General features: G+C 41.4%; 1 pseudogene; it reads right to left on the bottom strand.

Annotated features, from left to right (window-relative positions):
- Window positions 1–1598: 1598 nt before the first annotated feature.
- On the bottom strand, window positions 1599–13999 carry LOC124510068 (anaphase-promoting complex subunit 13-like; annotated as a pseudogene).
- Between the last annotated feature and the right edge of the window lie 8572 nt (window positions 14000–22571).

Raw genomic sequence — 22571 nt, 5'->3', positions numbered from 1 at the left:
TTCCTAGTCTATGGGGTAGGACAAGTCATGTTCAAGAAATCAAATAGAAACTACTGATACTGTCCTACCACTCCCCCTGAAGCAAAGACACTATATTAAAAAATATATCATATACCAAGGGGAAAGTGGAAATGGGAAACTCTTGAAGAACAAAAGCTACATTCCCATCATATTGACATTTACTTTCCCAATCTGTCTACCGGGAAACTTAGGATTCTGGGAAATTACAGTAAAGTATTGAAAACTGAACATTTTAGTCTCATTTCACATGGGGCATCTTTGCTAAAGTAGATTTAGTTATCCTCAGGTAAATGGGGTCACTGGTTTAGCTAATGCCTTCTTTTCATCCTAATCGGGAAAAAAACGGGTCAAAAACAGCATACACATGAAATGATCAAATCACACATTTGTAGTTTTAGACCTGGGTATGATTAGTCACTTGCCCCTGTCATAATAGAGCCTGAAGATACTACAACTATCTGCACATCCACATTGATCCAGTATATCAATGGCATCATGTTATTTCTGCTGTATGGGCAAGAAAAGCTAACGTGTAGAGAGAGAGATATGTCATCTAGGTCTAATTATAGATATACATATGACATCATGGACAAGAAGAATCTAGCATGATGTCATATATATATAGATATCTAGAACTAGATGATAGATCAATAGATGATAGAGAGATAGATAGATAGATAGATAGATATCTGTCCCAGTTTCTGATGCAGACTTCCTAAACCCTTGTAAATTGCTAAGTGCTGAGAACCCTAAGAACATCTTTTGTTCTACTGAGGCAACTTTCAGTGGCTCCTGGATGGGAACCGGTCACCAGAAAGACCAAGCCATGAATAAAGCATGGAATTTTTCAGCCCCACTCTCCTCTCCAAAGAAGGGGGAAGCAGTGTCAATAATTGATCATGCTACAGAGGGTAAGCCTCCATAAAATCTTAGGAGTGCATGGTTTGGAGACCTGCCAGGGGGGTGAACGCATCCGCATCCTGGGAAGGTGATGGATCGCAATTCACAGGGACAGAGGCTCCTGTGCTTGGGACCCTTCACCTAAGTGCTCTTGGTGATGGAGAGGTAGACATTTCACACTGGGGCAGAGTCTGAAGGTGAACGAAGAGACAGCAGAAGGAAAGAAGGAAGTTTGAGGAAGAAAGGAAGCAAGTTTAGAAAGATGGTTTCAAATAGGTTTGAGTGGGTATTGAACTGCAGATTAAGGCATATGGATCAGAAAGAAGGCAAGAAAAGACAAAAATACCAGGAGAAACAAGGCAATAATTGAAAAGTCCAGCTGATCTATTACATGGGGCCTATTACTTGATTCGGAAAAGCAAAGTGAAGCAAAGCAAAGCAAAGAAGCAAGGTCAAGAGGATGGGAATAAACAATGGGGGGTGGGGAGGAGGAAAGTTGGATAGGGGGTGGGCAGTGCTCTTTAACAAATTTGTCCACTCCAAAAGTGCAGGGTATACAAAATCTTTTAGCGAATTTCAAACCTTCCCTTAATCTCCATCACTTTGATACAAAGAAACATCTAAAATAACACAAATCCAAAGCTCTTACTCTCATCACATGTTGGTGTCTTGGGATACCACTTGCCATCTGCTTGACATCTAGCTTCAAACTGGTATTTCTCATGACACGTATATAAAATTGTGTCTCCATTGAAAAAATCACAGCTATTGACAGAACTAGATCTCTGTTCATTGATTTTGCCATTCTTCAGCTCTGGTGTTGGGCAACATACCTCTAAAAAATTAAAAGTGAGACTAAAGGTTAGTAAAATCACTTCAATGGAGTTCCTACGGATAATAAGCTCATCTCCACCTTCCGAAGATGTCACCACTGAAGAGAAATTGGAGAAACAGAGGAGGGTACCAGAGACACTTGGATCTGCTCTCCCTGCCCGATTGCTAAAGGACTCCAACCCAGTCACTTCCCTCCAACTAAATAATTTCATTAGGAGCCTCCAAAACGAGAAGTGGGATGAAACCTCTATGAAAATGTAAATTTTCAGAAGTATTCAAAAGCAATGACAAATGACACCCATCGCTTTGTGTTTTCACTAGGGTCACAGCATTACTAACTCCGCTAATAACTTACGCTGCCTCAGTAACAGGAGGAAAACTGTCCTTAAAAGTTTATAGCCAGGGGCGCCTGGGTGGCTCAGTCGGTTAAGCATCCGACTTCGGCTCAGGTCATGATCTCGCGGTCCGTGAGTTCAAGCCCCGCGTCGGGCTCTGTGCTGACAGCTCAGAGCTTGGAGCCCGTTTCAGACTCTGTGTCTCCCTCTCTCTCTGCCCCTCCCCTGTTCATGCTCTGTCTCTCTCTGTCTCAAAAATAAATAAACGTTAAAAAAATTTAAAAAAAAAGTGTATAGCCACCTGACAACTAATGCACAGAAAGACATTTAAATTCTTGCGTATGGCCAGGAGTTTTCTTTTTTGATGCCAAATTTAAGAGAAAGAGCTATTAAGGTCTTTAATTTTAATGCAATAAGAGCTGATATAAAGATATAATTTCTTATTCATTAGTAGAACTACTTTAAGATAGAACTTGATATAGTTTGAGGTAAAGAAAATATCAGAGCAAATTAAAATGTCCTATTCTTCACATGAGGAGATTGACTAGCACTACAATCGGGATCTTTTGGGCATACTCAAATACTCTCACCACTCATTTATTTATAAATTACAATAAAAATATCCAAAACTGATATGTTTTCTAAATTATAACATTAATATTTAGGTAATACTGTATAAAATACTTGTATTTAAGTCATGAGTGCAATTCCACACTGAATCAGACTTTCTGATTATTTCAGAAGTAATTCTATTATTTCAGTGAAATCAATTCCATTTCACTTCTGCTTTTTATTTATTTTTTAATAATTTCTTTATTTTAAGTTTATTCATTTATCTGTTTTAAAATTTTTTTTAACGTTTATTTATTTTTGAAAGAGACAGAGAAAGAGACAGAGCGCAAGAGAGGGAGGAGCAGAGAGAAAGGGAAACACAGAATCCAGAATCTGAAGCAGGCTCCAGGCTCCAAGCTGTCAGCACAAAGCCCGATGTGGGGCTTGAACTCAAGGACCACGAGATCATGACCTGAACCACGCAAGTGCCCCAGTTTATTCATTTATATTAAGAAAGAGAGAGAGAGGGAGAGAGAGAGAGAATGAGCCAGGGAGGGGAAGAGAGGCAGGGGGAGAGAGAATCCCAAGCAGGTTTGTTGTTGCCTTACCTCACAAACCTTGAGATCATGACCTGAGCTGAAATCAAGAGTCAAATGCCTAATTGATTGAACCCCCAGATGCCCCTCACTTCTGACTTTTAAATGGTTAAAAAATATCCTTTATTAAAGAATTAAATCAATAAGACTCTAACGGGTAAAATAAATATGAGTTTAAAGTAGGTTTTCAAATTTCCAACAAACAAAAGCCCCAAACCTGGTAGCTTCACTATTCACAGATGAATTCTACCAAACGTTTAAAGAAGAGTTAATAAACAAACTGAGGGTTGATGGGGGGTAGAGGAGAGGGGAAAGTGGATGATGGGCATTGAGGAGGACACCTGCTGGGATGAGCACTGGGTGTTATATGGAAGTCAATTTGACAATAAATTATTTTTTAAAAAATAAAGAAGAGTTAATATCTATTCTAAAACTATTCTGAAAAAAGGAGAAGAAGGAAAAATTCCAAGTTCATTCTACAGGGACAGCATTACCTTGATACCAAAGCCAGAAAAAGACACCACAAAAAAAGAAAAATGTAGGCAATAATCCTAATGAACACAGATGCAAAATTCCTCAACAAAATATTAACAAACCAAATTCACCAATACATTAACAGGACCATCCAATATAATCAAGTGGGATTTATACCAGGGATGGAAGTATGGTTCAATATTTGCAAGTCAAGGAATGTGTTACATCAAACAAATAAGAGGAAAAATTTTAAGATAATATGATCATTTCAAAACACGCAGAAAAAGCATTTGACAAAATACAACACCCATTCGTGACCAAAAGTTTCAACAAAGTGGGTTTAGAGGAAACATACCTCAACATGATAAGGTCACATATGAAAAATCATAGTTTTTCATCATAATGATCATGGCAAAAAACTGAAATCATTTCCTCTAAGACCAAGAACAAGACAAAGATGCCCACTCTTGCCACTTTTATTCAACATAGGACTGGAAGTACTAGCTGCAGCAATCAGACAAGAAAAAAAAAAATAAGAGGCATCCAAATGGTAAGGAAGAAATAAAACGATCACTATTTGCATAGGACCTGATACTATACATAGAAAATCCTAAAGATTCCAGGGGCGCCTGGGTGGCGCAGTCGGTTAAGCGTCCGACTTCAGCCAGGTCACGATCTCGCGGTCCGTGAGTTCGAGCCCCGCGTCGGGCTCTGGGCTGATGGCTCAGAGCCTGGAGCCTGTTTCCGATTCTGTGTGTCTCCCTCTCTCTCTGCCCCTCGCCCGTTCATGCTCTGTCTCTCTCTGTCCCAAAAATAAATAAACGTTGAAAAAAAAAAAAAAAAGAAAATCCTAAAGATTCCACCAAAAACCTATCAGAACTAATACATTCAGAACAGTCATAGAACACAACATTAATATGTACAAATCTATTATGTTTCAGGGTGCCTGGGTGGCTCAGTCAATTAAGTGTCCACCTCTTAATTTTGGCTCAGGTCTTGACCTCACAGTCTGTGAGTTTGAGACCTGCATCAGGCTCACTGCTGTCAGTGCTCCGCCCACTTCGGATCCTCTGTCTTCCAATCTCTCTGTACTCCTCCCTGCCCCCACCCCCCCCCCCCCCGCTCTCTCTCTGTCTCTCTCTGTCTCTCTCTCTTTCTCTCAAAAATAAATACATACTAAAAAAATAACTTGTCTGAGGTCCTCATACTCTTAGGATGATATAAAAGCATGTGACTTACAGGGTATATAAAAGCATGTGACCCCACTTTCTCAGCTTTCAAACCTAAGCCCTGGAAAATAATAAGTCATAACCACATAATTAGCAAAACCACAACTTCAGTCAGTTTACAAAAATGTGTCCAAAGACAAGCAATGCCAACAAGATAGGTATAAAAAAGAAAAAAGAGAGAGAGAGACAGAGAGAGCCAGGGGAGAAAACATAAGGTAACACTTTCTAAGGGAGGCTGGAAGTATTTCTTACATTTTGGATAAAAGTTGCTTGGATGGATGAGATACAGGCAGGAATTTTGTCTTGGAGCGAGAATGTGAGCAAAGGTTTACAGCAGCAATAAGTTGGTACCGAAAAATGAGGAAGAAGGCAAGCTCAGAGACCGAAATGAGACAGATTGCAGTGTATGTTATCCTGAACATGGACCAGAAGAAAGGTGGGGTAGAAAATCCAGAAAAATCTAAAGGTATTGTGGCAGGTCTCAGTGACTTGCTGGACATAATCTACCTTCACTGTTTTGTAAAGGAAGAGGAGGCCAGGAAGACCAAGGTAATGGCGCTCATGGAAAACAATGAGAGCGTTGGGAGTGTGGCTGAGCTTTGGAAGAACAACAGAGGCAGCCATTTCAATTTCCAACCGAGGAGAATCACCCAGGATATATGAACTTCTCTACCTAACATTGAAATTTCTCTTAAAATACCTGCCACTATGATGAGGTAAAAAACTTCCCAACTAAAATGCTTCAGTACTCCGCTTGCAAAAAAACTCTGAAGTTATTCTGTACTCTTAGGAACATTCCTAAAGCTGGAACAGCACGGGATCATTCTGGGGCTCGAGAAATTAATCTTGACAAAGGATGACAAGAGGGCACCTTGGACCTCCGCATTCTTCTGCTTGGCAGGTAATCCTTGTATCATCAGAATTTGGAAAACACCCAACATCATGTAAATAGAAAACATAGTCTCCATTGAAAAAGACACAGTTCTTGGGGAAATTTCTTCTCTGTTGAATGATTTTGTCATTCTGTGCAAAATGCTCTATGTTAAATGCTCTGACAAATGGTTTAAGGGACACAGATGTAAATATTTAAAATAGTCTTAGAAATCCTTTCTTTTAAATAAGAATCCTTTCTTTTAAATATAGGCAGATGAATAAGAAATGTTACTTTTATTGGCATATTTTCACTTACAAACTAAAAAAACACTCCTGTCTGCATTTATAATCAGCACTACCTTGGTGGGGCCTGTAGGTCCTGACAACCCTTTCGGGGCTCAGTGGTTAGGGACAATTATTCCCTGACCTGCAATACAATATCTTGCACTTATATAATGTTTTCAGTGTATACAGGGCTTTGTAATCTTACTCTGATAAATTCGCTCATTGTTTGTGATAATATAAAATTTTACTTTCTGGTTGGCAAAAGTTTTCTACTCAGTTATTAATGCCATAGAAAAATAATGAAACCTGTGAAAGACTGAAATCTTTAAGAATTGAACAGCATCCATTTAAATATAATACATTAATATAAAAATTAAGGGGCGCCTGGGTGGCTCAGTCGTTAAGCGTCCGACTTCAGCTCAGGTCATGATCTCGCGGTTTTTTGAGTTCAAGCCCCGCGTCGGGCTCTGTGCTGACGGCTCAGAGCCTGGAGCCTGCTTCGGATTCTGTGTCTCCCTCTCTCTCTGCCCCTTCCCTGCTCACTCTCTGTCTCTCAATAATAAATAACCATTTAAAAAATTTAAAAAGATACAGTGTGTGTCATGGCACTGTTTGTAAAAAATTAATTAATTAATTAATTAATTAAATTAAAATTAAAAGATTTTTGTGACTAGATGGGCTGCTCTTAGATTTGTTACATTATGTGTTCTGAGTTACCATGGACTGTATCTGAAGGACTAAAAATTTTTAAATATATTTCTCAATACATACTTCATGGTTCTTCTCCAAAATTGTACTGAATTCTTGTCATATGATTATATGTAACTAATTCTTAACCAGGAATTATTTTCCATACCTTGGTTTCAACTCGCCCCCTTTCCTTATCATGTGTGTACTCACCGCACAGGACAAATGGGCATTGCAGTAGAGACAGGACCCCAAGGAGACACAGTGCTGGGAAAATTCCCTGCAACCTGGGGGACATGGTGAAGAGTCTCAGAGATCGTGCACTGCGACCCAGTGTTCTCAGATGCCCCGAATGAGGCTGAAGTGAAGCTCTAAGTCAGTAGGAAACTGATGCCCGAACCAAAAGTAAGTCTGAGTCACTAAAGGGGAGGGGCAGAATTAAGTACACCCGGTACTGGGCAGGATCTGATGGGGCTCCAATAAAGCTCCAGGTCTTGGGAGAATGATATGAGCCTGACACGAATGTTCCCTCGGATTCCATGAGGATTTACAAATGTGACCCCGAGAATTTCTCAGTGTTGTGGGGGGCACTTGGTGGCTTGTTGTCTACATACAGACAACATTTCTCTTGGAGAATTCTAGATAAACGAGGAAAATGGTACGGGATGTGTGGCCGTTTCTTCAGGGATGAGGGCGAGGTGCTGCTCTATGCCATCTTCCTGCTGTGTCCTGTCTTCATGCACTGGTGTGAATTCCCGGTAGCAAGGCAGGAATAAAAAAGATGTGTAGTTCAATTTTATTTCTACACCCGTCAGAGCCTAATTGGAATAGAAAAAGCTTGCAAGTCTACCTTGTGAAAAGACAAAAATATAGTCAAAACAGCAATTATTCCCTCAGTATTGAAGTTTCCTTGAGTACCTATGATGCCAAGTTTAATCAATTGTGGGGTTACGCCATTTGGAGAGTCAAGGGAAATTTCTCAGCGTGGTATTTACAGCCAAGATAAAGCGCGCATGCAAAATTAAGTGGGAGAGGATCAAGCGTGATAAATGGACAGAAGGTCGCGACAAATTCAAGACTTTCTCAATGGCACTGGATCGGAGTGAAGGAGCTTCCAGCCTAGCATTGTATTTCTAACTAAAGCACTAACTTCTATATCGTAGAAGGCATATTTGTTCATTTCCAGACTTAGCTTATTAATAGCTATCTGGGTGAAGACTGGTCCATTAATCACTGCCTTAGTCTTTCACTCAGCTTATTTCTTTTAGTCTCTGCCAAGGGCACAGAAGAAGTTACCAACCTGAATTTCGTGTGTCCCCTCTTGGACCAGCTGTGTATATTTGTCATTTAAAGATACACAGATATTCATCCACAGAGGATCATAAGCACTGGGAAATGTCTGAAAATGACCTATGCCGCCCAGCTGAATTGAGGTAAGTGCAAATGAAGCATGCAACAACAAAAGTGCTTAGCTCTCAAAACTCTTTAGTTTTGAGGAACATTCCTCAGAAATAAGTGACTCAGAAATAAGTGCATCCGTCTGTAATATTGATGACAGCACACAATTCAATTTCCTTCCCTGGAGAGAAAGGAAAGTGGATAAACACACCATACAGTTGCTTCATTTTATGAAGAGGAACTAGAATAAACCCTGAGGATGTCAGATAAAAGAGGTGATTTCAGTAGTTTAACAGAAGATTATTTTTTTAGAAAGCACTTCTGCTTATTAATCATGTTCCAACGTCTACATAAATCATTGCATTTAATTTCTTCAAATAAAAATATGACGTAGGTGTTATAGCTACATGTAACAGATGAGGAACCTAACTGGGAAAGACCTAGTAAATCTCCCCCAAACCTTTCTCCTCAGTGGTCGTGTCAGATTCTGAACCCAGATCAGATTCAAATCCTAAGCTCCTTCCATTGTACCTTTTGGGGAACGTCATTGGAACGATGGGACCACCAGTTTGCCTATGAGCCGGACCTGTACCCTCGAAGGCTCCCACGCCTCCCCTGTCTTTGGAATGTGGGTTCCTCTCTCCCTTTCTCACTCCTCCAGGCTGCTTGAAGGACATATCCTTGAAATAGTGATGTGGTGTTGAGAACACCTGCATGGTATATGCTACTGAAACCAGTTTAGGCCTCTTTATAAACTAAAGATTTGGTGGGAAGGTACAAGGATCCATCTGTCTTCCCGCCACCCAGGACAGTACTCATATGTCAGTTCCCTTTGCTTATTAAAACCACCCATCTGGAGGGGCCTGCCTCTTCTGTCTCTCCCTGCCCTCCTCGTAGAGGGGTCAGTTTCCCATTATAGCTGGGAAGCTACCAGGAGTGTTGCAAACCAACAGTGTCAAAGAATTTCCATCTAAAGTACGGGATCCTGAATCTATTACTTAGGGGAGTATGCCTAGGAACATTCTGCCTCTACCAGGGTGGAGAAGACCCCAGAACAACTCCTTCTTCATCACGTCGTATAAATGTCAACGCCTCCTAAACTGACCTATGGATACATTGCATCATAATCAAAATCAATAGCATTTTGGGGCGCCTGGGTGGCGCAGTCGGTTGAGCGTCCGACTTCAGCCAGGTCACGATCTCGCGGTCCGGGAGTTCGAGCCCCGCGTCGGGCTCTGGGCTGATGGTTCGGAGCCTGGAGCCTGTTTCCGATTCTGTGTCTCCCTCTCTCTCTGCCCCTCCCTCGTTCATGCTCTGTCTCTCTCTGTCCCAAAAATAAAAAAAAAAAAAAATCAATAGCATTTTGATTTAAACAAATGATAAGCTGATTCTACAATTCATATGGAATGTAAGGGATCAAAAGCTGTAAGAGCAATCTCTAAGATGAGGGAGGAGAGAGATGGAGGGAGGATGAAGCGGATAAGGGAGGAGAGGAGCAAAACCAAAGAACTACATGGCCACATATCAAGACCCGTTATGAATCTTCAGTAAATAAGATAGTGTGGTATTTGTGTAGGAAACCAAATGGACTAAAGGTTAACAAGTGAGAGGTAATAAGCCCCAAGCAGGCATGATCAATTGATTTATGACAAACTGACACACTACAGAGCAATGGGGGAGACGAAGGTCCTTTCAATAAAAGGCACCAGGTCAATTGGATATGTACATGGGGAAAAAAGGAATCTTGGTTCTTTACTTCACACCGTGACAATTTTGGGTGGTCATGAATATAACTGTGAAAGTAAAGCCATAAATCTCCTAAAAGAAAATATGGGCAAATACAGTTGTGATCTTAGGGCAGACATAGATATCATTTCTTTATTTCTCCCCCTTTATTTATATCTATTTTGGCACCAGTTTATTTTTAAAAGGCATACAGGCAATAACCAAAGAAAAGATTTACTCCAACCTTAACTCCTGCCAAGTATTGTCTGTCATAAAATTGTTCCATGAAGTTCCAGTCTGCTAAAGATTTTAAATCGATTAATCGTCATCCTCATCAGAATGTCTTTTCTTCTGTTGAACTGAACTGTTGTGTTTCAAGAGTTTCCACTAAACTTTGTCCTGATACCTGCCCACTTAGTCGTCCGTCTCTTGCCGTCTACATAAAGTCATTCTCTATTGCTTTCGTCTTGGGGGACTTTTCAGGTGCCAAGTGGTCTGGCTGGCTGACCCGCCACTTGGTTTGCTTCCAGTTCCACTACCTCACCAGGACCAAAATAATTAAAAGCTGGGCCCCAGAGAAGGCAACAGCATACTTTCCACTTACTACCATGTTTTGTTAAGCTTCTAAAGCCATAATCTGACAGAACGTTTTTGAATACAAGCAGACGTTAGGGAAGAGAATCGCTGGACTATGAAATGGCATTTTACGTGGTAAGAATAATCTCTGGAAAATAAAATGTCCTTCAGTATGGGGGATGCTGATGATTCCAATGGCCCTTCCTTCCAGGCCATGCCACTCCATCCCTAACACAGGACGCTCCCTCTCTTTACAATACAGTGGTTATTTGAACATTTTGTTGATAGGATTAATGTTTAGTAGCTGGCTCCCGCCCTCGACTATCAGCTTTTGTGGAGTGTGTGTTCGTCTATTCCCTGCTGTACCCTCAGCACCTGGCACACAGCAGACTGTCAAAGAATGTTATGATTGTTGAGGTCAAAACAACTAAATTCTAGAAAAAGATTTGGCATATGGCTGGAACACTAGTTCAAGCAGGCTAGATCAAGTAGCTAAGCATACAGAGTGACCCAAGGGCCTTGAGCATTCTGCCTTGGACGCCTACCTGAGCACAGGAGAGTGGATAAGCACACGCTTGTCTGTGCACTTAGTGGGCTTGGCCACATGAGCCACCAGGCAATAGAGAAAGGGGCTGAGGATGCCAGGCAAGGGATGAAGAGAGGGACTAAGGCCACCAGGATAGATTTCTTAAACAGGATACAACCCCCACCATAAAACAAAAAAATAAAACAACAAAAAAATGCACAGAACATACCAAAAAAAAAACCCCAATAATCAAACTGAAAAAAAAATTTTTTAAAGAAGCAAACCACTACTTAAAGTAAAAAAAAACTTGAAAAACTATAACCACAAAAACGTAGGAAATTATGCTTATCAAGCACCTTATGAACATTAAATAAAAGGTAAGCTACCAGAGCAGGAATACAGAATTTTACAATACCTAACTCACCAGAGACTTTTTTTACAGATAATGTTAAAAATTCTTACAAATTATCAGAACTAGGTGGACCACGGAGCATGGATAAAAGACTTGCCATAGCACTTCACGTTAAGATGATATCCAAATGGTCGACAAACACAGGAAAAGTAGTTCAACCTCAGTAATCAGGAGGGAAGTGCAAGTGAAAAGCACAATGTGATACCATTTCATACCCAGCAGAATATCGCAAATACGTACATACATACATACATAAACAAACAAAAAATAGCAATACTGTAAAGAACTTGCACGTTGTGCAGGGATAGGGTGGGAGGCTACCATCCAGTACAACCACTGTGGAAAACTGCTGAACAGATGCACCCATCCAGCAGCTCTATTTTTAGGTACTTGTTCATCAAAAATAGACGTGTTCAGGGGCACCTGGCTGGCTATGTTGGTAGAAAGTGCAGCTGTTGATCTCGGGGCTGTGAGTTCAAACTTCACAGTAGGCCTAAAAACTAAAATTGTTTTTTTAAAAAAATAGATGTGCTCAGCAAAAGACATGTGCAAAAATGTTCCTGGCCACAAACAAATGGAAAATACCCCACTGTTCTTTAACCCTAGAGTAGGCAAGTGAACAGTGTTAGATTCATACAATGGTGGAATGCTTAACAGAAATTAAAATGACTGAACCTTGACTGCACACAACGTGGACGCATCTCACAAATATAATGGTTAGCAAAAAAAATTAAAAGACATGGAAGAAAGAACACATAACGTATCATTCCATTTCTACCAAGTCAGATAACTTCAAACCAATCTGTGCTGTTAAAGTGAGGAGAGCAGAATTCTTTGCAGGTGACATGAAGGGGGCCATGACTTACTGAATTTTACTTTGAAGAAAAATAAATGTAAACATTTATCCCATATTTCTGATATATTTTAAGAAGTAAAAAATGTAATTAGATTTGTTTGCTCTGTTAGATCACTGTGATCATTAAGGATGTGATATAGCGACCAGTTATCCATACAAATGTATGTTCTTGAATATGGTTGCACTTGCTCGTAGGGAAACAAGGAAAAGGGATATATATTTGATATCCTTACCATGAGAAAAGTATCTCCGTGTGCATTCCTAACCGACTTCTTCCAAATAGCTTAGGCGATGATAATTGTGAAGACAATTTTGATCAAAGATTGCCATTTCAGATAAAGAATTCGGTGAGTTCCTCAGAGAACATTCCCAAATAAAACAAAAGCACAGGTGAGAAAAATAAATGTTGATACTTACTGACACAAAAGACACAACAGTCCTTTGGGCCCCTAGCATGAGAAGTAATACAGAGTGAGCTGATTCTATGACAGCCAGGATGGCTGCTGTATTTCAGGGCAGTCCCAGTTTTGAAGTGTGTCTGATGCAATTTGTTTATTGGAGAAGCCAGTCAGCAAATCAGGTGGAGGACCACCATCGCCTGGACACCCAAATGACAAGGAACATCAAGTGGTAGCTTGAACACAGTATCTCAGTGCTTCAGCAGGAAACTCTTTGGAACAGACACCGTGATTTTCTTTCATCAGAATTCCTTTGTCCCACTGTTCAATGAACCCCATGAGTAATCCATAATGCATGTTTGTTGGTTGATGGCAATGACAGGAAGGAAAAAAGGCAGAAACATTTCATCTGTTCTTTCCTGTATGTGTGACAATTAGGAATCCCAGGAATCAGTGAAAGGATTATCTCAACACCCATTGTACCTGCAGGCGCTAAACACAGCCACTCAGAATGCTTCTCAGAGGGGGGGCACGTGGGAAGTTAACAATCCCCTCATGTCCGCCTTCCTCTTTCTTTGTCCTTCCCTCTGTCTCTTCAATCGCCTGTGTCACAGGACACATATAAGAAGTTGGGAAATGTTAAACTCTGACAGTAAAGCAAAATCAGAGTTAAAGGTCAACGTTTATAATCAGTCACCTTCAAACACAAGCTAGTGAATAAAGAACTCCAGCTCAAAGGGCTAAGTATTTTGCATTCTTGAGAAATCTCCATCAGTTTCTCATTCCAGTGAGTATTGTCACATTTGCACTTTGCTGCCACAAACTAAGTGAGTGTCCTTTTCTGAGTATAGATTCGTCACTTAATGATCTGCATTAGGAGACTGAAAGAAAACACTTCGTATCTTTGTAATTTTTAAAAATCCGTCCACGAAAAAAGAGCCAGCTCTTCCTGTAGGGGGAACATTCTCTCGGAGGTACTCTAAGGCCAGTGAGTTCATGTCACTTCTGGTTCTTTTAACAGATTCCGTGGTGCCACCCTCGTCCTCTTCCAGATCAGGAAGCCCATTCAGCAGTATTGCAACATCTTCCTACACGGCTTGTCCTCCCACCAAGATTCGTCAATCAAATCCAAATCCTTCCGTCTCTCTGCACCTCACTGTCCATTCTCCTGCCGCTTTGATCTTGTCACATCTGTGTTGAGGCAGTGCTCCACCTGTTTCTGCCATTAAAGTTCTATATATATCTAAAGTTTAATTATTTATTTTTGAGAAAGAATAAAAGTGCAAGCAGGAAAGGGGCTGGGAGAGAAAGAGAGAGAGAGAGAGAGAGAGAGAGAGAAAGAATCCCAAGCAGGCTCAGTGCTGTCAGCACAGATCCCAAGGTGGAGATCGAACCCACAAACCATGAGATCATGACCTGAGCAGAAATCAAGACTTAGACACTGAACCGACTGAGCCACCGAGGCGCCCCAAAATTATATATTTTAATAAAAGCAAATAAGGTCCTTTTTCAGAACTGTGTTTCTTTTCTCAACCAATAGCAAATATATAATCATCGTATTTTCCTTGTTTTCCTTGCCTGAAAATAAACTCAAACAAAATGACTATCCTAATCTAAATTGTAATACATCTGTTGCTACTCTTCTGGAACTTCCTCTCCCACGGTCTACCTCTGAGCAATCCTTGCGGTTTTGACTTCGCATGTTTACTTTAGCAACTTCCAGCTGTCGTGCTGTGCCAGTTAGCGCTATGTTGCCTTTCGGCTCTACAGTCACTGTTTATCGCAGCTCGGAGGTAGGGAATCAGAACTGCTTGGAGCGCTATGTTGCCTTTCGGCTCTACAGTCACTGTTTATCGCAGCTCGGAGGTAGGGAATTAGAACTGCTTGGAGTTTCTCAAGGTGATCGTGACGTTGAACTTTCTCAACAGAGGGTGCTAGAGGGACACTGAAGGAAGAAAGGACTCTCCCCTGTTCCCTGCTGTTTCCAGGTAGGTTAGCCCAGTGAGAAGGAGGTTCTGCAGCGGCACTCTGCCCCAGGCTTGTGCCCATCACACAGAGTCCGTCCCATGTCAACCTTGCAGCCCTTAAGTGGCCCGGCCATCACCTTCCTGTGGTTCCTCCGACAGGGATGCTATCTCAAGCCTCTTACCATGCCAGCTTCCATCTGCAAGCCCATACACCTGACCCACCTCCCAGCTCCGCCCTGCAGGACTGCCGTGGGGCTGGGCTCCCGCTCGCTGAGCACACCCGTGTGCCTGGCCACCACGCGCCATTCACGTCACAGTCACCCAGGGCTCTGGTGCCCCTTCAGCAGCCCAGGTCCATGTTGCAGCCATCACCTGCAGGTCACTTATGCGCTGCCTGAATTCTGGAGGGTCGGTTTCTGCAGATCAGCTCTGGTGCATGCCATGCCGCCCGTGAACTTCCCTGGCATCTAGTGGGTTCCAGCTACAGCCTTGGGAGGGACCCTGTTTGAAGTTTATTCTTCTCTCGTTACCCTCTCCCACCCCTGGGATTACCATGTAGAGTTTTTTTTTATATCCTATAGTTATCCTATAGTTTATCCTATATCCTATAGTTAATCTTTTATCGAAGTCTAATAATGCTTCATTAAAAAAAATATGACGTGATGTCTGCCTCGTGATTGGCCCCATTGATGCTTGCACGTTTTGGCCTACAATAAAGGTAAATATAACTTAAAACTTGTAATATTCGAGCTTCCACTGGTATTGAGCCAGATACCATCTAAAGTTTCAAATAAAAAAAATGACATTTTAGAAATAAAACTTTCCAAACTGCACAAATCCATATTTAAATTTCTTAAATATCTTGAATACCAAGAATTCATACCTTTAAGTCTACAAATGGGTTCACTATCAGGATCAGAATGTTGAGTATTTGCCTAAAGTTGACAAAAACGCAGAACTGGGGACAGTCACTCCTGGACTCACAGGAATTTTAGAAAGTAACATACCCCCCACCCCTTATAGCTCCCATCAATGCAAAATGGCAAAACTCTTACTTGAGTTAAGATTTTTTGTAGCCGAGCCTCTAGCTTACCAGTGTCTTTCTCCCTGTGGTTATTAAACCTAGAACAGAAAAAAAAAAATCACTTGATTTTAATTTATATTCTTCTAGTCAGATAATAGGTGTTAGCAGGGGGTTCCTGGTTGTTTTTCTGAGGCTAAATTAAACTGTAGCACCAAATGAACATTTCATGTAACTTGCTACAGTGTTTACTCATGGTGTAATTGCTCAGCACCACCGTGGACAAACCTCTGCAAGAAAGGTGAGGACAAATGAGTCGTAATGGACGGTAAACACTTCACCTAAAACAAGGAAACACGGGCAAATGTCCTACCTTCTAGGGTTGGGAACAATCAGTTCAGGAAAGAATCAAAGTCGCTCATTGTTAATGGGGCACAAGTAATGTGATCGTGGAAATGGGCGCAGGAACGGAGGGAGGAATCGGAATTCAGGGAGAGTATAGAGGCGACAATCTCCTCACCTGGCATGGTAGAAAGTCAAGTTGTAAAGAAGCAGGCAGAAGACCAGAGCATCTTTAGAGAAACCAGACGGTGAGGGAGAAGGCACTAAAATTCACTAGGATCTGGAGACTCCCACCCCATACTTGTCAGCAGACAGGACACCCCAAAACTTAATGGTTCAAATCATGTAGAACTTGGTTTTTCTTTCATGGAAAAAAGAGGCATAAGAGCATGTAGGATGGTCAGCAGCCCTGCCCAGTATGGTCAACCAGGGACCACTGTCCCTTTCTGCTTGTTGTCTCCACATGCCTTGGGGTGCTGTCCTCCTCAGCAAGGCGGAAGTTGGCTCCAAGCACCCTGTCAGCCCTTTGCATGAGGAAAGAGGAAGCAGAGAACAAGCAGGAGAGTGACTGGGAAGTTGCACCCGTGGGGAGGCTCTTGCTGAGGGGTCACGTGTCCTGCTGATATTTAAAATGGTGGAAGTGATTCTGTTCCTTAAAATAAAAGCGGGAGGGGTTAATTTAGGAAACCAAGGAGCAGTTTCTGCCACAACTGCAATTTAAATGTCTCACTGTACCATCAACCCTGCAAGTAAGGTTAATGCCGGCAAAAGTTGTTCATGTCCATAGAACTTTAAATTAGGTGATTTGGGCTTTGCTCTTATAAAAAGAAAAACTGACCAATGATCGTTTGCACACTGTAAAGAGAATGCCTCTCTATTTTAAATAGCTCCATGGAGACAAGAATGAATCTAGGTAGAAAGAACAAGATGCAATTTTTTGGAACAAAGAATAAAAATCTTTTGGAAGCTATAATGAAATGGTCTTAAAAGAAATTGAAATATTCAACAAAGGGCCTGGAACGTAAAGCCAAAGAAATTTCTCGAAAAATATGTGGAGCGTTGAGGGTAGGAATGAAGACAAAATGCGTAACAAAGGTACCTAATGAACAAAGGGAAACAATATTGGGTTAATTTTATGTCCGTGAAGAGAAAACAATGAAGAAACGTTATTAAAGAAGTTATATGAGAAAATTTCTCAGAACAGAAGAACATGAGTTTATAGATTGAAAGGGCTCATCAAGAACTGCATATAATACATGAAAAGATAAATTTTAAAAAAATTAAAAAAAAAAGGGGCACCTGGGTGGCTCAGTCGGTTAAGCGTCCGACTTCAGCTCAGGTCACGATCTCGCGGTCCGTGAGTTCGAGCCCCGAGTCGGGCTCTGGGCTGATGGCTCGGAGCCTGGAGCTTGCTTCCAATTCTGTGTCTCCCTCTTTCTCTGCCCCTCCCCTGTTCATGCTCTGTCTCTCTGTCTCAAAAATAAATAAACATTAAAAAAATTAAAAAAAAATATTAATACATGAAAAGATAAAATTTAGCAAAGTTCTTGGCATGATATTTTAGAACATCGTGGGTAATGAGTGTATCCTAGAAGTTTCCAGGGTAGGGGGAAACATCAGGTCAGAAGGTAAGATACACTCTGACTTCTCAGTAGCTGTACTAGAGTTAATAGGACAATGAGGAAATTCTTTTTCCTTTTTGACAACGGAGAAATTCTTTCAAAATGAGAGGGAAAATTATTTTAACCTAGCTTTCTATACCCAGCTGAATTCTCAATCAAGCGTCAACCTAAAGACGGTTTCAAATATGTTAGGACGCCTATTTTTACTTCCTATGCATCATTTCCCAGGTAGTTCCGAAAGGATAGGCTCCAGGAAAATAAAAAAGCAACAGAGAAGAAAGCACGGATCCAAGACCCAGAGCAAGTAACAAAACCCAATCTGCAGACGTGAAAGCAGTCGCTGCACAATGCAGTATGCAGATGTCCCGTCTATATCACTAGGACGCTGCACTTCAGCACAGTCTGGACAAATTCCAAAGGTCACTTCTGCCTCCTTTTGCTCAGACTTCTTCCGGAATCATTTAAAGGTACTCTGCCTTTTTACCTATAAAGACAAAAGGGAGGTAATCAATCAACACCTTCCGGAAGCAGATCTCACTTAACAACTGATGGCAATTATCAGATCGATACCCCAGCTCCCTCACCTGAGAGTGGTTACCTACTTTGAGGTGTGAATTCATCATCTTTACCAGTTTCCCTGGGATTAGGCTCTGCTCATCCTAGTAGACCTTGGGAGAACAATCCATGGAGACTAAAAAGGGAGTTGATAAGCATGTGTTGTCTCCAAACATGGGACAATTTCAAGGGACTGAAAAATCTCTTGGAGCACTTAGGAGGACTTGGAAATAGAAAGAGGGATAAGGCAGCAGGCAAACAACATCACTAAAAAGAACACGATCGACCGGCGTAAAATAAAAGACCGTTGTAAAGAAAAGAAACATGCCCACAGAACACTACTTGCTCAGTGCAGTGATAATAAGTAAATGTTATACTACTGATTTAACTAAAATTGGGCAATAGCCACATTGGAAGAAAGAGCGAGAAAAAGCAGATGATTTGATCTTTGGTTGTGAACGATAGAAAAATGGATAATTCATTTAAAAAGAAAAAATATATACTCTCTAAAAAAATATGGTGATAAATACCAGGAAAAAAAATGCCCCAAGAGAAGACAGTGGATCTCTGGGACAAGGGAAAAGGAATTGTGCGGGTCTGATTGGTTCACTACTTTGCTAAATGTGCACATACTTTAAATTAATTTCAAAGATAAGTAGAGTTGCTAGGTCAAGAAACAGTTGCACTTGTAAGGTGGTTTGTAATTTATACAATTATGTACAAAAACTGAAATGTTAAACATGAAATTTCAATTAAAAATGGAAAGAGAAAAAGGAAAAAAAATGAAATGGAGTCATTTATACCCAACTTTATTATTTCAGTATTTGTTTGCATATACATGCATTCAATTTAGACAATTTTGAGATGCATATATACTATTCATCTAGGACCTGAGACATTTATCCACCAAAGAATATACTGTTAAAGAATGAAGGAAGAATTCATATCAGTGTGAAAATAAGACTCTGCACTGCTCACATACTCATAGAAAATGTTAAGGAAGGAAGCAAGAAGGATTGGCATTTCAAGCCTCAACTATGTCTTCTGGACAGATAATGAATGAAGCTCGAGGTAGATAATTCTTTGTATGATAATACTCCAATAATAGGAAAATATAATAGGAAATAATAGGAAAATATAAGCATATTTTGTTATTCCATTATAATCCACCATAAAAATGGTGTGGAAGGTGACTTTTCAGATAGCAGGAACATTAGTTTTCCTTATGAAATTGGGAGAAAGTATTCATTCCAAACCCATGCCAGTATTCAAACCAATTCATTCGTATCAGCACAACATTCTTAAACACAGCTGCAAAAATACACCGAGGATTTTTACGTAGATAATACCTTTAAAACATCATCTAGTTCTCTCATATTCAGCAGTGATAATATACAGTATCAGTCACAAATGAGGTTTTCTTGTATGCCAGAGAAAACCTGTCTTACGGAAAAAAATAAAGTAAAATAATGTGATATGAATCACAATGAAATAGAAAACTAATTCAAATAGCTTATAACAAAACAAAATAAGCAAACTACTGTTTTTTAAAATTATTACCTAATTAGTGAAAACTCTTCTGAGTCGAAGTTTGGTGGCAAAGAAGAAGGATGGAGGGCATATAGTCACCCTCTCTGGTGGCGAATCAGTGAGAGCCAGTGGGTAAACCAGCAGTCGTCTGATATTCAGCCACATTTCACCCCAGAGAACTGGTCAACACCCTCTCCCCCAGTCCCTGCTGATGTTACAAGTTGATAAACAGAAACACACCAGAAAGACACAGACATGAGCTAAACGGTGATCCGTTTGAGTTTTCTCTGCTTGCAAAGGCATAGCTCCTGCTAAGGTAAGATGATGCAGGCAATTCAGTTGCTTTGAAATGATGCATCTGCCCCGTTCTCATAAGATGATGCCATTGTTTTCCTGAATGTTCTCAATTTCATCTTAGATTTTTGGTATCAAGTGCCCAGGCTCCTTTCCTTTCTCTCACTGAAACCCTTGATGAGCAACAGACTGAACAAGTTCCTCTGCTACAAAATCTTCTGAAAAGGTCTTTTTTAAGCCTGCTCAGCTCATGCATATGACTAGCAATATTTTCCACAATCTTAGATCACATTTGAGAAGAAAAATTTGGCCATGGGGGAGGGGAAGGAAAAAAAAGGAAAAAAAAAAGAAAAAAAAAGGTTAGAGAGAGAGGGAGGCAAAACATAAGAGACTCTTAAAAACTGAGAACAATCTGAGGGTTGATGGGGGGGTGGGAGGGAGGCGAGGGTGGGTGATGGGCATTGAGGAGGGCACCTGTTGGGATGAGCGCGGGGTGTTGTATGGAAACCAACTTGACAATAAATTTCATATTTAAAAAAAAAAGAGAAGAAAAATTTGGAAAAAATAGTTATGATGCACAGCTAATTAAACAATAGCAGCAGACAATGTTGCAATTCTATTCCCAGAATGTCTGCGGGACCCCTGAGGCTCCTTCCACATCCTCACTCCCCAAAACCAAAAGCGAGGATTAATGTTTGTTACAGCAGATTGTTGACTTGTTGGTGAATTTTAGTTGTTTTGTACTTAGTATAGACGATTATTCGATTTATAAGAATTCAGATAACAAGAGAAACCTCAATGCGAGATAAGAACTCAATAGCTCACTCAAAAAAAAAAAAAAAATGCAGTCAGGGAGGACAAAAGCAGTGCCACAGGGGACCTGATAAAGAGAAATGAGAGTTTAGAGTGGTGAGAGAGAGGTAGACCAGAACAGATGTCAGAAGAGAGCCATAGAGAAAAGGAAACTGGAAGAGGCCATATGTGCCCTGCGCACGTCCCGACCCTGGAGGCTACTGCAGGCAGAGCCAAAGAGCCATCGGGCCACCAGGGTCTCTGTGCCTGATGGTGCTCCCTGGCCACAGGAGACTGCTCAGGGGGCCCACAGGGTTGGCTGTCGAAGATGTTGGAACAAGTCTCCACCAGTGGGAGAGGGGAATTGGTGGACAAACGTTCCGGATCCTCATCCCTGGAAGGACTCTGCAGAACTGTGATCCACAGGCTCTCAGAGAACAGTCTCAGATCTGCACACCTGTCTGCAGCCTCAGTCGACACCCCGAGAAAGCTCCCTTCTTCGCTGTGTTCCCTTTCTCATCTTCTCATCCCGCTACCCACCCGCTCACCGGGCTTTCTGGGGCCACCTTCCAAGGAAATTAGTCACCCACAAACCTCTGTCTAAGATGAAATCCAGAATAAACCTCTCCTGGGTTCCCCGAGGCTGGGGCAGACGAATGGCTTCCAGGACGCTCAGTGGAACCTTCCATGCCAAGTGGGTTTCTCTCGCAGTTCCAGCCCATCTGGGACATGTAAAGTTCAGTGAAAGCCTGTGGGACACCAGTGCCTCTGCAGAGTACATTTGGGGAAATTGAAACAAAGAGGCCAACGTTCCCCTAGAGAAGAGACTCGCTGAGGAGAGATTTCAGAGGATGCAGGCGTCAGAGGAGGTGGTGAGAGAAGGAACAACAGCCTCCAGGATGCCCCAAGATATACAGGTGATTGATGGGGGTTTCTCCTCACGTATGGGATAGTCGCTCAGGCCGCGTTACATTTCCATCAAGGACAACGGGGCCAAATCAGATGGTGGACTTGGGAACACACAGCTGGCCATCATGTGGGCCTCACATTCGGCAGCCTTTCAGCGTTTCTTCCCTAAAAATGGAATAAAGAGGTTCGGACACAAACACAAATCCCATTCGTGTCAGGTAGAAGTTGAGGGGCAGCATTAGAGAGGCAGAGGCCAGGTTCATGGGGTTTGGTAAAGGACGTGACTCCCTTCAAAGGGGGGGAGAATGGACCAGGACTTCGGGGTGTGTCTACATTTACTCTACTGAAAAGAGAGGGAAACAAGCCACAAGAGAGTCTTAACGATACAGAAGTAACATAGAGTTTGTGGAAGGAAGTGGGGGGAGGACGGGGTTCGTGAGGGCACCCCAACTATATTTAACTAAGGAGGGCACTTGTCGGGAGGAGCACGAGTGTTGTATGTGAGTGATGAATCACTGAATTCTACTCCCAAAACCAACATCGCACTGAATGTTAACTGACTGAAATTTGATTAAATAAATAAAAATAATAATAATAATAAAAACTACTAAAGCCCTGGGTGATTTGTACACATGAACCTGTGTAGTGAGCGATCCCGGGAAACGCTTTGCTGTGAGCCCACATCAGTGTCCAAGGCCCTTACAGGGAAGTAATGAATTACTTTAAGCAATGGATTACTTCAGAGACCTCATTAAAAACTGAGTCCCGGCGACCACAAATAACAAAACTAAATTTGATGTGTAATTTTTTTTTTTACTTGAAAACAAAAATGGGCACTTTGTGTCCAGAAAAGCAAAAACAT

Source organism: Lynx rufus, unplaced genomic scaffold (genome assembly GCF_022079265.1).
Source record: "Lynx rufus isolate CCGP_SWC_20201006 ecotype Redwood Valley unplaced genomic scaffold, mLynRuf1.p SCAF_15, whole genome shotgun sequence".
Classification (NCBI taxonomy): Eukaryota; Metazoa; Chordata; class Mammalia; order Carnivora; family Felidae; genus Lynx; species Lynx rufus.
Note: the sequence above shows the minus strand (reverse complement) of the source record. Positions and strands in the feature narration are given on the sequence as shown.